Genomic DNA, 14,724 nt, shown 5'->3' on the forward strand with positions numbered 1-14,724 from the left:
ATGAAAAGACCGTTGTATTTTTATTGTATTTTATGCTTCAGGCGTAGGCTTCTAAGGCCGTAGCTATTCGATATGGTGGAGCACCGCCCTAGAGTGAAGCCTAGGTTGCCCGGAACGTAGAAATGACCATAACTTTTACACTGGTAGCAATTATTCGTTTTATACCATGGAAAAACTGTTCTATTTATTTTGTATTTTATGCTTCAGGCGTTGACTTCTAACGCCCTAACTGTTTGATCTGGTGGAGCAACGCCCTAGAGTGAAGCCTAGGTTGCCCGGAACATAGAAATGACCATTACTTTCACACTGTTTGCAATTATTCCTTTTATACGATGGAAAAGCTGTTGTATTTATATTGTATTTTATGCTTCTGGCGTTCACTTCTTAGGCCCTAACTATTCGATCTGGTGGAACAACGCCCTAGGGTGTAGCCTAGGTTGCCCGGGACGTAGAAATGATCATAACTTTTACACTGGTAGCAATTATCCGTTTTATACAATGGAAAAACTGTTGTATTTATTTTGTATTTTATGCTTCGGGCGTTGACTTCTAAGGCCCTAACTGTTTGATCTGGTGGAGCAACGCCCTAGAGTGAAGCCTAGGTTGCCCGGAACGTAGAAATGACCATTACTTTCACACTGTTTGCAATTATTCCTTTTATACGATGCAAAAGCTGTTGTATTTATATCGTATTTTATGCTTCTGGCGTTGACTTCATAGGCCCTAGCTATTCGATCTAGTGGAGCAACGCCCTAGAGTGAAGCCTAGGTTGCCCGGAACGTAGAAATGACCATCACTTTCAAACTGGTTGCAATTATTCGTTTTATACGATGGAAAAACTGTTGAATTTATATTGTATTTTATGCTTCTGGCGTAGACTTCAAAGGACCTAACTATTCGATCTGGTGGAGCAACGCCCTACAGTGATGCCTAGGCTGCCCGGAACGTAGATATGACCATAACCTTCACACTGGTTGCAAATTATTCCTGCTATACAATGGAAAAGCTGTTGTATTTTTATTGCATTTTATGCTTCGGGCATTGACTTCTAAGGCCCTAACTATGCAATCTGTTGGAGCAACGCCCTAGAGTGAAGCCTAGGTTGCTCGGAATGTAGAAATGACCATAACTTTTACACTGGTAGCAATTATTCGGTTTATACGATGGAAAAACTGTTGTATTTATATTGTATTTTATGCTTCTGGCGTTCACTTCTTAGGCCCTAACTATTCGATCTGGTGGAACAACGCCCTAGGGTGAAGCCTAGGTCGCCCGGAACGTAGAAATGACCATATCTTTCACACTGGTAGCAATTATTCGTTTTATACGATGGAAAAATTGTTCTATTTATTTTGTATTTTATGCTTCGGGCGTTGACTTCTAAGGCCCTAGCTATTCGATCTGGTCGAGCAACGCCGTAGAGTGAAGCCTAGGTTGCCCGGAACGCAGTAATGACCATAACTTCCACACTGGTTGCAATTTTTCGTTTTATACGATGGAAAAACTGTTGCATCTTCATCGTATTTTATGCTTCTGGCGTCGACTTCTTAGGCCGTAACTATTCGATCTGGTGGAGCAACGCCCTGGAGTGAAACATGGGTTGCCCGGAACGTAGAAATGACCACTACTATCACACTGGTTGCAAATTATTCCTGCTATACGATGGAAAAACTGTTGTATTTTTATTGTATTTTATGCTTCAGGCGTGGACTTCTGAGGCCGTAGCTATTCGATGTGGTGGAAGAACGCCATACACTGAAGCCTAGGTTGCCCGGAACGTAGAAATGACCATTACCTTCACACTGTTTGCAATTATTCGTTTTATACGATGGAAAATCTGTTGTATTTTTATTGCACTTTATGCTTCTGGCGTTCACTTCTTAGGCCCTTACTATTCGATCTGGTTGAACAACGCCCTAGGGTGAAGCCTAGGTTACCCGGAACGTAGAAATGACCATAGCTTTTACTCTCGTAGCAATTATTCGTTTTATACAATGGAAGAACCGTTCTATTTATTTTGTATTTTATGCTTCGGGCGTTGACTATTAAGGCCCTAACTATTCAATCTGTTGGAGCAAAGCCCTAGGGTGAAGCCTAGGTTGCTCGGAAAGTAGAAATGACCATAAGTTTCAAACTGGTTGCAATTATTCGTTTTATACGATGGAAAAACTGTTGTATTTATATTGTATTTTATGCTTCTGGCGTTGACTTCTTAGGCCCTAATTATTCGATCTGGTGGAACAACGCCGTAGAGTAAAGCCCAGGTTGCGCGGAACGTAGAAATGACCATAACTTTCACACTGGTAGCAATTATACGTTTTATACATTGGAAAACCTGTTCTATTTATATTGTATTTTATGCTTCTGGCGTTGACTACTTAGGCCCTAACTATTCGATCTTGTGGAACAACGCCCTATAGTGAAGCCTAGGTTGCCTGGAACGTAGAAATGACCATCACTTTCACACGGGTTGCAATTATTCGTTTTATACGATGGAAAAACTGTTGCATCTTCATCGTATTTTATGCTTCTGGCGTTGACTTCTTATGCCCTAACTATTCGATCTTGTGGAACAACGCCCTAGAGTAGAGCCTAGGTTGCCCGGAACGTAGAAATGACCATAACTTTCACACTGGTTATAATTATTTGTTTTATACGATGGAAAAGCTGTTGTATTTATATCGTATTTTATGCTTCTGGCGTTGACTTCTTAGGCCCTAACTATTCGACATGGTGGAACAACGCCCTGGGGTGAGGCCTAGGTTGCTCGGAATGTAGAAATGACCATAACATTCACACTGCTTGAAATTATTCGTTTTATACGATGGAAAAACTGTTATATTTATATTGTATTTTATGATTCTGGCGTTGATTTCTTAGGGCCTAACTATTCAATCTGGTGGAACAACGTCATAGAGTGAGGCCTAGTTTGCCCGGGACGTAGAAATGACCATCACTTCCAGACTGGTAGCAATTATTCGTTTTATACGATGGAAAAACTGTTGTACTTATATTGTATTTTATACTTCGGGCGTTGACTTCTACGGCCCTAACTATTCAACCTGTTGGAGCAACGCCCTCGGGTGAAGCCTAGGTTGCTCGGAAAGTAGAAATGACCATAACTTTCATACTGGTTGCAATTATTCGTTTTATATCATGGAAAAACTGTTGTATTCATATTGTATTTTATGCTGCTGGCGTTCACTTCTTAGGCCCTAACTATTCCGATCTGGTGGAACAACGCCCTGTGGTGTAGTCTAGGTTGCCCGGAACGTAGAAATGACCATAACTTTCACACTGGTTGCTATTATTCGCTTTATACGATTGAAAAACTGTTATATTTATATTGTATTTTATGCTTCTGGCGTTGCCTTCTTAGGCCCTAACTGTTCGATCTGGTGGATCAACGCCCTAGGGTGTAGCCTAGGTTGACCGGAAAGTAGAAATGACCACAACTTTCATACTGGTTGCAATTATTCGTTTTATATCATGGAAAAACTGTTGTATTCATATTGTATATTATGCTGCTGGCGTTCACTTCTTAGGCCCTAACTACTCGATCTGGTGGAACAACGCCCTGTGGTGATGTCTAGGTTGCCCGGAACGTAGAAATGACCATAACTTTCACACTGGTTGCTATTATTCGCTTTATTAGATTGAAAAACTGTTATATTTATATTGTATTTTATGCTTCTGGCGTTGCCTTCTTAGACCCTAACTGTTCGATCTGGTGGATCAACGCCCTAGAGTGAAGCCTAGGTGACCCGGAACGTAAAAATGACCAGTACTTTCACACTGTTTGCAGTTACTCCTGTTATACGATGGAAAAACTGTTGCATCTTTATTGAATTTTATGCTTCTGGCGTTGACTTCTAAGGCCCTAACTATTCGATCTGGTGGAGCAACGCCCTAGAGTGAAGCCTAGGTTGCCCGGAACGTAGAAATGACCATCACTTTCAAACTAGTTGCAATTATTCCTGTTATATGATGGAAAAACTGTTGCATTTATATTGTATTTTATGCTTCGGGCGTTGACTGCTAAGGCCCTAACTATTCAATCTGTTGGATCAACGTCCTAGAGTGAAGCCTAGGTTGCTCGGAATGTAGAAATGACCATAACTTTCATACAGGGTGCAATTATTCGTTTTATATGATGGAAGAACTGTTGTATTTATATTGTATTTTATGCTGCTGGCGTTCACTTCTTAGGCCCTAACTATTCGACCTGGTGGAACAACGCCCTGGGGTGAGGCCTAGGTTGCTCGGAACGTAGAAATGACCATCACTTTCAAACTGGTTGCAATTATTCCTGTTATATGACGGAAAAACTGTTGTATTTTTATTGCATTTTATGCTTCGGGCATTGACTTCTAAGGCCCTAACTATTCAATCTGTTGGAGCAACGCCATAGGGTGTAGCGTAGGTTGCCCGGAAAGTAGAAATGACCATAAGTTTCATACTGGTTGCAATTATTCGTTTTATATGATGGAAGAACTATTGTATTTATATTGTATTTTATGCTGCTGGCGTACACTTCTTAGGCCCTAGCTATTCGATCTGGTGGAACAACGCCCTAGAGTGAAGCCTAGGTTGCCTGGAACGTACAAATGACCATCACTATCACAAGGGTTGCATTTATTCCTGTTATAGGATGGAAAGACTGTTGTATTTCTATTGTATTTTATGCTTCAGGCGTTGACTTCTGACGCCGCCGCTATTCGACGTGGTGGAAGAACGCCATAGAGTGAAGCCTAGGTTGCCCGGAACGTAGAAATGACCATAACTTTCATACTGGTTGCAATTATTCGTTTTATATGATTGAAGAACTATTGTATTTATATTGTATTTTATGCTGCTGGCGTACACTTCTTAGGCCCTAACAATTCGATCTTGTGGAACAACGCCCTGGGGTGAAGCCTAGGTTGCCGAAACGTAGAAATGACCATAACTTTCACACTGGTTGCTATTATTCGTTCTATACGATGGAAAAACTGTTATATTTATATTGTATCTTATGCTTCTGGCGTTGACTTGTTAGGCTCTAACTATTCGATCTGGTGGAACAACGTCATAGAGTGAGGCCTAGGTTGCCCGGAACGTAGAAATGACCATCACTTTCAAACTGGTTGCAATTATTCCTGTTATAGGATGGAAAGACTTGTATTTTTATTGTATTTTATGCTTCAGGCGTTGACTTCTGAGGCCGTAGCTATTCGATGTCGTGGAAGAACGACATAGAGTGAAGCCTGGGTTGCCCGGAACGTTGAAATGACCATCATTTTCAAACCGGTTGCAATTAATCCTTTTATACGATGGAAAAACTGATGCATTTTTATTGCATTTTATGCTTCGGGCGTTGACTTCTAAGGCCCTAACTATTCAATCTGTTGGAGCAACGCCCTAGGGTGAAGCCTAGGTTGCCCGGAACTTAGAAATGACCATAACTTTCACACTGATTGCTATTATTCGTTTTATACGATGGAAAAATTGTTATATTTATATTGTATTTTATGCTTCTGGCGTTTACTTCTTAGGCCCTAACTATTCGATCTGGTGGAACAACGCCCTAGAGTGAAGCCTAGGTTACCCGGAACGTAGAAATGACCAGTACTTTCACACTGATTACAGTTATTCCTGCTATACGATGGAAAAACTGTTGTATTTATATTGTATTTTATGCTTCTGGCGTTGACTTCTTAGGCCCTAATTATTCGATCTGGTGGAACAACGCCGTAGAGTAAAGCCCAGGTTGCGCGGAACGTAGAAATGACCATAACTTTCACACTGGTAGCAATTATTCGTTTTATACATTGGAAAAACTGTTCTATTTATATTGTATTTTATGCTTCTGGCGTCGATTTCATAGGCCCTAACTATTCGATCTGGTGGAGCAACGCCCTAGAGTGAAGCCTAGGTTGCCCGGAACGTAGAAATGACCATCACTTTCAAACTGGTTGCAATTATTCCTGTTATATGATGGAAAAACTGTTGCATTTATATTGTATTTTATGCTTCGGGCGTTGACTGCTAAGGCCCTAGCTATTCGATCTAGTGGAGCAACGCCCTAGAGTGAAGCCTAGGTTGCCCGGAACGTAGAAATGACCATCACTTTCAAACTGGTTGCAATTATTCGTTTTATACGATGGAAAAACTGTTGTATTTATTTTGTATTTTATGCTTCGGGCGTTGACTTCTAAGGCCCTAACTGTTTGATCTGGTGGAGCAACGCCCTAGAGTGAAGCCTAGGTTGCCCGGAACGTAGAAATGACCATTACTTTCACACTGTTTGCAATTATTCCTTTTATACGATGCAAAAGCTGTTGTATTTATATCGTATTTTATGCTTCTGGCGTTGACTTCATAGGCCCTAGCTATTCGATCTAGTGGAGCAACGCCCTAGAGTGAAGCCTAGGTTGCCCGGAACGTAGAAATGACCATCACTTTCAAACTGGTTGCAATTATTCGTTTTATACGATGGAAAAACTGTTGAATTTATATTGTATTTTATGCTTCTGGCGTAGACTTCAAAGGACCTAACTATTCGATCTGGTGGAGCAACGCCCTACAGTGATGCCTAGGCTGCCCGGAACGTAGATATGACCATAACCTTCACACTGGTTGCAAATTATTCCTGCTATACAATGGAAAAGCTGTTGTATTTTTATTGCATTTTATGCTTCGGGCATTGACTTCTAAGGCCCTAACTATGCAATCTGTTGGAGCAACGCCCTAGGGGGAAGCCTAGGTTGCCCGGAACGTAGAAATGACCATTACTTTCACACTGTTTGCAATGATTCCTTTTATACGGTGGAAAAGCTGTTGTATTTATATCGTATTTTATGCTTCAGGCGTTGACTTCTAAGGCCCTAGCTATTCGATCTAGTGGAGCAACGCCCTAGAGTGAAGCCTAGGTTGCCCGGAACGTAGAAATGACCATCACTTTCAAACTGGTTGCAATTAATCCTGTTATACGATGGAAAAACTGTTGTATTTTTATTGCATTTTATGCTTCGGGCGTTGACTTCTAAGGCCCTAACTATTCAATCTGTTGGAGCAACGCCCTAGAGTGAAGCCTAGGTTGCTCGGAATGTAGAAATGACCATAACTTTTACACTGGTAGCAATTATTCGGTTTATACGATGGAAAAACTGTTGTATTTATATTGTATTTTATGCTTCTGGCGTTCACTTCTTAGGCCCTAACTATTCGATCTGGTGGAACAACGCCCTAGGGTGAAGCCTAGGTCGCCCGGAACGTAGAAATGACCATAACTTTCACACTGGTTGCTATTATTCGTTCTATACGATGGAAAAACTGTTATATTTATATTGTATCTTATGCTTCTGGCGTTGACTTGTTAGGCTCTAACTATTCGATCTGGTGGAACAACGTCATAGAGTGAGGCCTAGGTTGCCCGGAACGTAGAAATGACCATCACTTTCAAACTGGTTGCAATTATTCCTGTTATAGGATGGAAAGACTTGTATTTTTATTGTATTTTATGCCTCAGGCGTTGACTTCTGAGGCCGTAGCTATTCGATGTCGTGGAAGAACGACATAGAGTGAAGCCTGGGTTGCCCGGAACGTAGAAATGACCATCACTTTCAAACTGGTTGCAATTAATCCTTTTATACGATGGAAAAACTGATGCATTTTTATTGCATTTTATGCTTCGGGCGTTGACTTCTAAGGCCCTAACTATTCAATCTGTTGGAGCAACGCCCTAGGGTGAAGCCTAGGTTGCCCGGAACTTAGAAATGACCATAACTTTCACACTGATTGCTATTATTCGTTTTATACGATGGAAAAATTGTTATATTTATATTGTATTTAATGCTTCTGGCGTTTACTTCTTAGGCCCTAACTATTCGATCTGGTGGAACAACGCCCTAGAGTGAAGCCTAGGTTACCCGGAACGTAGAAATGACCAGTACTTTCACACTGATTGCAGTTATTCCTGCTATACGATGGAAAAACTGTTGTATTTATATTGTATTTTATGCTTCTGGCGTTGACTTCTTAGGCCCTAATTATTCGATCTGGTGGAACAACGCCGTAGAGTAAAGCCCAGGTTGCGCGGAACGTAGAAATGACCATAACTTTCACACTGGTAGCAATTATTCGTTTTATACATTGGAAAAACTGTTCTATTTATATTGTATTTTATGCTTCTGGCGTTGACTACTTAGGCCCTAACTATTCGATCTTGTGGAACAACGCCCTAGAGTGAAGCCTAGGTTGCCTGGAACGTAGAAATGACCATCACTTTCACACGGGTTGCAATTATTCGTTTTATACGATGGAAAAACTGTTGCATCTTCATCGTATTTTATGCTTCGGGCGTTGACTGCTAAGGCCCTAGCTATTCGATCTAGTGGAGCAACGCCCTAGAGTGAAGCCTAGGTTGCCCGGAACGTAGAAATGACCATCACTTTCAAACTGGTTGCAATTATTCGTTTTATACGATGGAAAAACTGTTGTATTTATTTTGTATTTTATGCTTCGGGCGTTGACTTCTAAGGCCCTAACTGTTTGATCTGGTGGAGCAACGCCCTAGAGTGAAGCCTAGGTTGCCCGGAACGTAGAAATGACCATTACTTTCACACTGTTTGCAATTATTCCTTTTATACGATGCAAAAGCTGTTGTATTTATATCGTATTTTATGCTTCTGGCGTTGACTTCATAGGCCCTAGCTATTCGATCTAGTGGAGCAACGCCCTAGAGTGAAGCCTAGGTTGCCCGGAACGTAGAAATGACCATCACTTTCAAACTGGTTGCAATTATTCGTTTTATACGATGGAAAAACTGTTGAATTTATATTGTATTTTATGCTTCTGGCGTAGACTTCAAAGGACCTAACTATTCGATCTGGTGGAGCAACGCCCTACAGTGATGCCTAGGCTGCCCGGAACGTAGATATGACCATAACCTTCACACTGGTTGCAAATTATTCCTGCTATACAATGGAAAAGCTGTTGTATTTTTATTGCATTTTATGCTTCGGGCATTGACTTCTAAGGCCCTAACTATGCAATCTGTTGGAGCAACGCCCTAGGGGGAAGCCTAGGTTGCCCGGAACGTAGAAATGACCATTACTTTCACACTGTTTGCAATGATTCCTTTTATACGGTGGAAAAGCTGTTGTATTTATATCGTATTTTATGCTTCAGGCGTTGACTTCTAAGGCCCTAGCTATTCGATCTAGTGGAGCAACGCCCTAGAGTGAAGCCTAGGTTGCCCGGAACGTAGAAATGACCATCACTTTCAAACTGGTTGCAATTAATCCTGTTATACGATGGAAAAACTGTTGTATTTTTATTGCATTTTATGCTTCGGGCGTTGACTTCTAAGGCCCTAACTATTCAATCTGTTGGAGCAACGCCCTAGAGTGAAGCCTAGGTTGCTCGGAATGTAGAAATGACCATAACTTTTACACTGGTAGCAATTATTCGGTTTATACGATGGAAAAACTGTTGTATTTATATTGTATTTTATGCTTCTGGCGTTCACTTCTTAGGCCCTAACTATTCGATCTGGTGGAACAACGCCCTAGGGTGAAGCCTAGGTCGCCCGGAACGTAGAAATGACCATAACTTTCACACTGGTTGCTATTATTCGTTCTATACGATGGAAAAACTGTTATATTTATATTGTATCTTATGCTTCTGGCGTTGACTTGTTAGGCTCTAACTATTCGATCTGGTGGAACAACGTCATAGAGTGAGGCCTAGGTTGCCCGGAACGTAGAAATGACCATCACTTTCAAACTGGTTGCAATTATTCCTGTTATAGGATGGAAAGACTTGTATTTTTATTGTATTTTATGCCTCAGGCGTTGACTTCTGAGGCCGTAGCTATTCGATGTCGTGGAAGAACGACATAGAGTGAAGCCTGGGTTGCCCGGAACGTAGAAATGACCATCACTTTCAAACTGGTTGCAATTAATCCTTTTATACGATGGAAAAACTGATGCATTTTTATTGCATTTTATGCTTCGGGCGTTGACTTCTAAGGCCCTAACTATTCAATCTGTTGGAGCAACGCCCTAGGGTGAAGCCTAGGTTGCCCGGAACTTAGAAATGACCATAACTTTCACACTGATTGCTATTATTCGTTTTATACGATGGAAAAATTGTTATATTTATATTGTATTTAATGCTTCTGGCGTTTACTTCTTAGGCCCTAACTATTCGATCTGGTGGAACAACGCCCTAGAGTGAAGCCTAGGTTACCCGGAACGTAGAAATGACCAGTACTTTCACACTGATTGCAGTTATTCCTGCTATACGATGGAAAAACTGTTGTATTTATATTGTATTTTATGCTTCTGGCGTTGACTTCTTAGGCCCTAATTATTCGATCTGGTGGAACAACGCCGTAGAGTAAAGCCCAGGTTGCGCGGAACGTAGAAATGACCATAACTTTCACACTGGTAGCAATTATTCGTTTTATACATTGGAAAAACTGTTCTATTTATATTGTATTTTATGCTTCTGGCGTTGACTACTTAGGCCCTAACTATTCGATCTTGTGGAACAACGCCCTAGAGTGAAGCCTAGGTTGCCTGGAACGTAGAAATGACCATCACTTTCACACGGGTTGCAATTATTCGTTTTATACGATGGAAAAACTGTTGCATCTTCATCGTATTTTATGCTTCTGGCGTTGACTTCTTATGCCCTAACTATTCGATCTTGTGGAACAACGCCCTAGAGTGAAGCCTAAGTTGCCCGGAACGTAGAAATGACCATAACCTTCACACTGGTTATAATTATTTGTTTTATACGATGGAAAAGCTGTTGTATTTATATCGTATTTTATGCTTCTGGCGTTGACTTCTTAGGCCCTAACTATTCCATCTGGTGGAACATCGCCCTAGAGTAAAGCCCAGGTTGCGCGGAACGTAGAAATGACCATAACTTTCACACTGGTAGCAATTATTCGTTTTATACATTGGAAAAACTGTTCTATTTATATTGTATTTTATGCTTCTGGCGTTGACTACTTAGGCCCTAACTATTCGATCTTGTGGAACAACGCCCTAGAGTGAAGCCTAGGTTGCCTGGAACGTAGAAATGACCATCACTTTCACACGGGTTGCAATTATTCCTGTTATAGGATGGAAAGACTGTTGTATTTTTATTGTATTTTATTCTCCTGGTGTTGACTTCTTAGGCCCTAAGTATTCGATTTGGTGGAACAACGCCGTAGAGTGAAGCCTAGGTTGCCCGGAACGTAGAAATGACCATTACTTTCACACTGTTTGCAATTATTCCTTTTATACGATGGAACAGCTGTTGTATTTATATCGTATTTTATGCTTCTGGCGTTGACTTCTAAGGTCCAAACTATTCGATCTGGTGGAGCAACGCCCTAGAGTGAAGCCTAGGTTGCTCGGAATGTAGAAGTGTCCATCACTTTCAAACTTGTTGCAATTAATCCTGTTATACGATGGAAAAACTGTTGTATTTTTATTGCATTTTATGCTTCGGGTGTTGACTTCTAAGGCCCTAACTATTCAATCTGTTGGAGCAACACCCTAGAGTGAAGCCCAGGTTGCACGGAATGTAGAAATGACCATAACTTTCGCACTGGTTGCAATTATTCGTTTTATACGATGGAAAATCTGTTGTATTTATATTGTATTTTATGCTTCTGGCGTCCACTTCTTAGGCCCTAACTATTCGATCTGTTGGAACAACGCCCTAGGGTGAAGCCTAGGTTGCCCGGAACGTAGAAATGGCCATAACTTTTACACTGGTAGCAATTATTCGTTTTATACAATGGAAAAACTGTTGTATTTATATTGTATTTTATGCTTCTGGCGTTGACTTCATAGGCCCTAACTATTCGATTTGGTGGAGCAATGCCTCAGAGTTAAGTCTAGGACGCCCAAAACGCCGAAATGATCATTACTTTCACGCTTGTTGCAATTATTCCTGTTATACGATGAAAAGACCGTTGTATTTTTATTGTATTTTATGCTTCAGGCGTAGGCTTCTAAGGCCGTAGCTATTCGATATGGTGGAGCACCGCCCTAGAGTGAAGCCTAGGTTGCCCGGAACGTAGAAATGACCATAACTTTTACACTGGTAGCAATTATTCGTTTTATACCATGGAAAAACTGTTCTATTTATTTTGTATTTTATGCTTCAGGCGTTGACTTCTAACGCCCTAACTGTTTGATCTGGTGGAGCAACGCCCTAGAGTGAAGCCTAGGTTGCCCGGAACATAGAAATGACCATTACTTTCACACTGTTTGCAATTATTCCTTTTATACGATGGAAAAGCTGTTGTATTTATATTGTATTTTATGCTTCTGGCGTTCACTTCTTAGGCCCTAACTATTCGATCTGGTGGAACAACGCCCTAGGGTGTAGCCTAGGTTGCCCGGGACGTAGAAATGATCATAACTTTTACACTGGTAGCAATTATCCGTTTTATACAATGGAAAAACTGTTGTATTTATTTTGTATTTTATGCTTCGGGCGTTGACTTCTAAGGCCCTAACTGTTTGATCTGGTGGAGCAACGCCCTAGAGTGAAGCCTAGGTTGCCCGGAACGTAGAAATGACCATTACTTTCACACTGTTTGCAATTATTCCTTTTATACGATGCAAAAGCTGTTGTATTTATATCGTATTTTATGCTTCTGGCGTTGACTTCATAGGCCCTAGCTATTCGATCTAGTGGAGCAACGCCCTAGAGTGAAGCCTAGGTTGCCCGGAACGTAGAAATGACCATCACTTTCAAACTGGTTGCAATTATTCGTTTTATACGATGGAAAAACTGTTGAATTTATATTGTATTTTATGCTTCTGGCGTAGACTTCAAAGGACCTAACTATTCGATCTGGTGGAGCAACGCCCTACAGTGATGCCTAGGCTGCCCGGAACGTAGATATGACCATAACCTTCACACTGGTTGCAAATTATTCCTGCTATACAATGGAAAAGCTGTTGTATTTTTATTGCATTTTATGCTTCGGGCATTGACTTCTAAGGCCCTAACTATGCAATCTGTTGGAGCAACGCCCTAGAGTGAAGCCTAGGTTGCTCGGAATGTAGAAATGACCATAACTTTTACACTGGTAGCAATTATTCGGTTTATACGATGGAAAAACTGTTGTATTTATATTGTATTTTATGCTTCTGGCGTTCACTTCTTAGGCCCTAACTATTCGATCTGGTGGAACAACGCCCTAGGGTGAAGCCTAGGTCGCCCGGAACGTAGAAATGACCATATCTTTCACACTGGTAGCAATTATTCGTTTTATACGATGGAAAAATTGTTCTATTTATTTTGTATTTTATGCTTCGGGCGTTGACTTCTAAGGCCCTAGCTATTCGATCTGGTCGAGCAACGCCGTAGAGTGAAGCCTAGGTTGCCCGGAACGCAGTAATGACCATAACTTCCACACTGGTTGCAATTTTTCGTTTTATACGATGGAAAAACTGTTGCATCTTCATCGTATTTTATGCTTCTGGCGTCGACTTCTTAGGCCGTAACTATTCGATCTGGTGGAGCAACGCCCTGGAGTGAAACATGGGTTGCCCGGAACGTAGAAATGACCACTACTATCACACTGGTTGCAAATTATTCCTGCTATACGATGGAAAAACTGTTGTATTTTTATTGTATTTTATGCTTCAGGCGTGGACTTCTGAGGCCGTAGCTATTCGATGTGGTGGAAGAACGCCATACACTGAAGCCTAGGTTGCCCGGAACGTAGAAATGACCATTACCTTCACACTGTTTGCAATTATTCGTTTTATACGATGGAAAATCTGTTGTATTTTTATTGCACTTTATGCTTCTGGCGTTCACTTCTTAGGCCCTTACTATTCGATCTGGTTGAACAACGCCCTAGGGTGAAGCCTAGGTTACCCGGAACGTAGAAATGACCATAGCTTTTACTCTCGTAGCAATTATTCGTTTTATACAATGGAAGAACCGTTCTATTTATTTTGTATTTTATGCTTCGGGCGTTGACTATTAAGGCCCTAACTATTCAATCTGTTGGAGCAAAGCCCTAGGGTGAAGCCTAGGTTGCTCGGAAAGTAGAAATGACCATAAGTTTCAAACTGGTTGCAATTATTCGTTTTATACGATGGAAAAACTGTTGTATTTATATTGTATTTTATGCTTCTGGCGTTGACTTCTTAGGCCCTAATTATTCGATCTGGTGGAACAACGCCGTAGAGTAAAGCCCAGGTTGCGCGGAACGTAGAAATGACCATAACTTTCACACTGGTAGCAATTATTCGTTTTATACATTGGAAAACCTGTTCTATTTATATTGTATTTTATGCTTCTGGCGTTGACTACTTAGGCCCTAACTATTCGATCTTGTGGAACAACGCCCTATAGTGAAGCCTAGGTTGCCTGGAACGTAGAAATGACCATCACTTTCACACGGGTTGCAATTATTCGTTTTATACGATGGAAAAACTGTTGCATCTTCATCGTATTTTATGCTTCTGGCGTTGACTTCTTATGCCCTAACTATTCGATCTTGTGGAACAACGCCCTAGAGTAGAGCCTAGGTTGCCCGGAACGTAGAAATGACCATAACTTTCACACTGGTTATAATTATTTGTTTTATACGATGGAAAAGCTGTTGTATTTATATCGTATTTTATGCTTCTGGCGTTGACTTCTTAGGCCCTAACTATTCCATCTGGTGGAACATCGCCCTAGAGTAAAGCCCAGGTTGCGCGGAAC

The sequence above is a fragment of the Calliopsis andreniformis genome, unplaced genomic scaffold (assembly GCF_051401765.1).
Source record: "Calliopsis andreniformis isolate RMS-2024a unplaced genomic scaffold, iyCalAndr_principal scaffold0018, whole genome shotgun sequence".
NCBI classification, from domain to species: Eukaryota; Metazoa; Arthropoda; class Insecta; order Hymenoptera; family Andrenidae; genus Calliopsis; species Calliopsis andreniformis.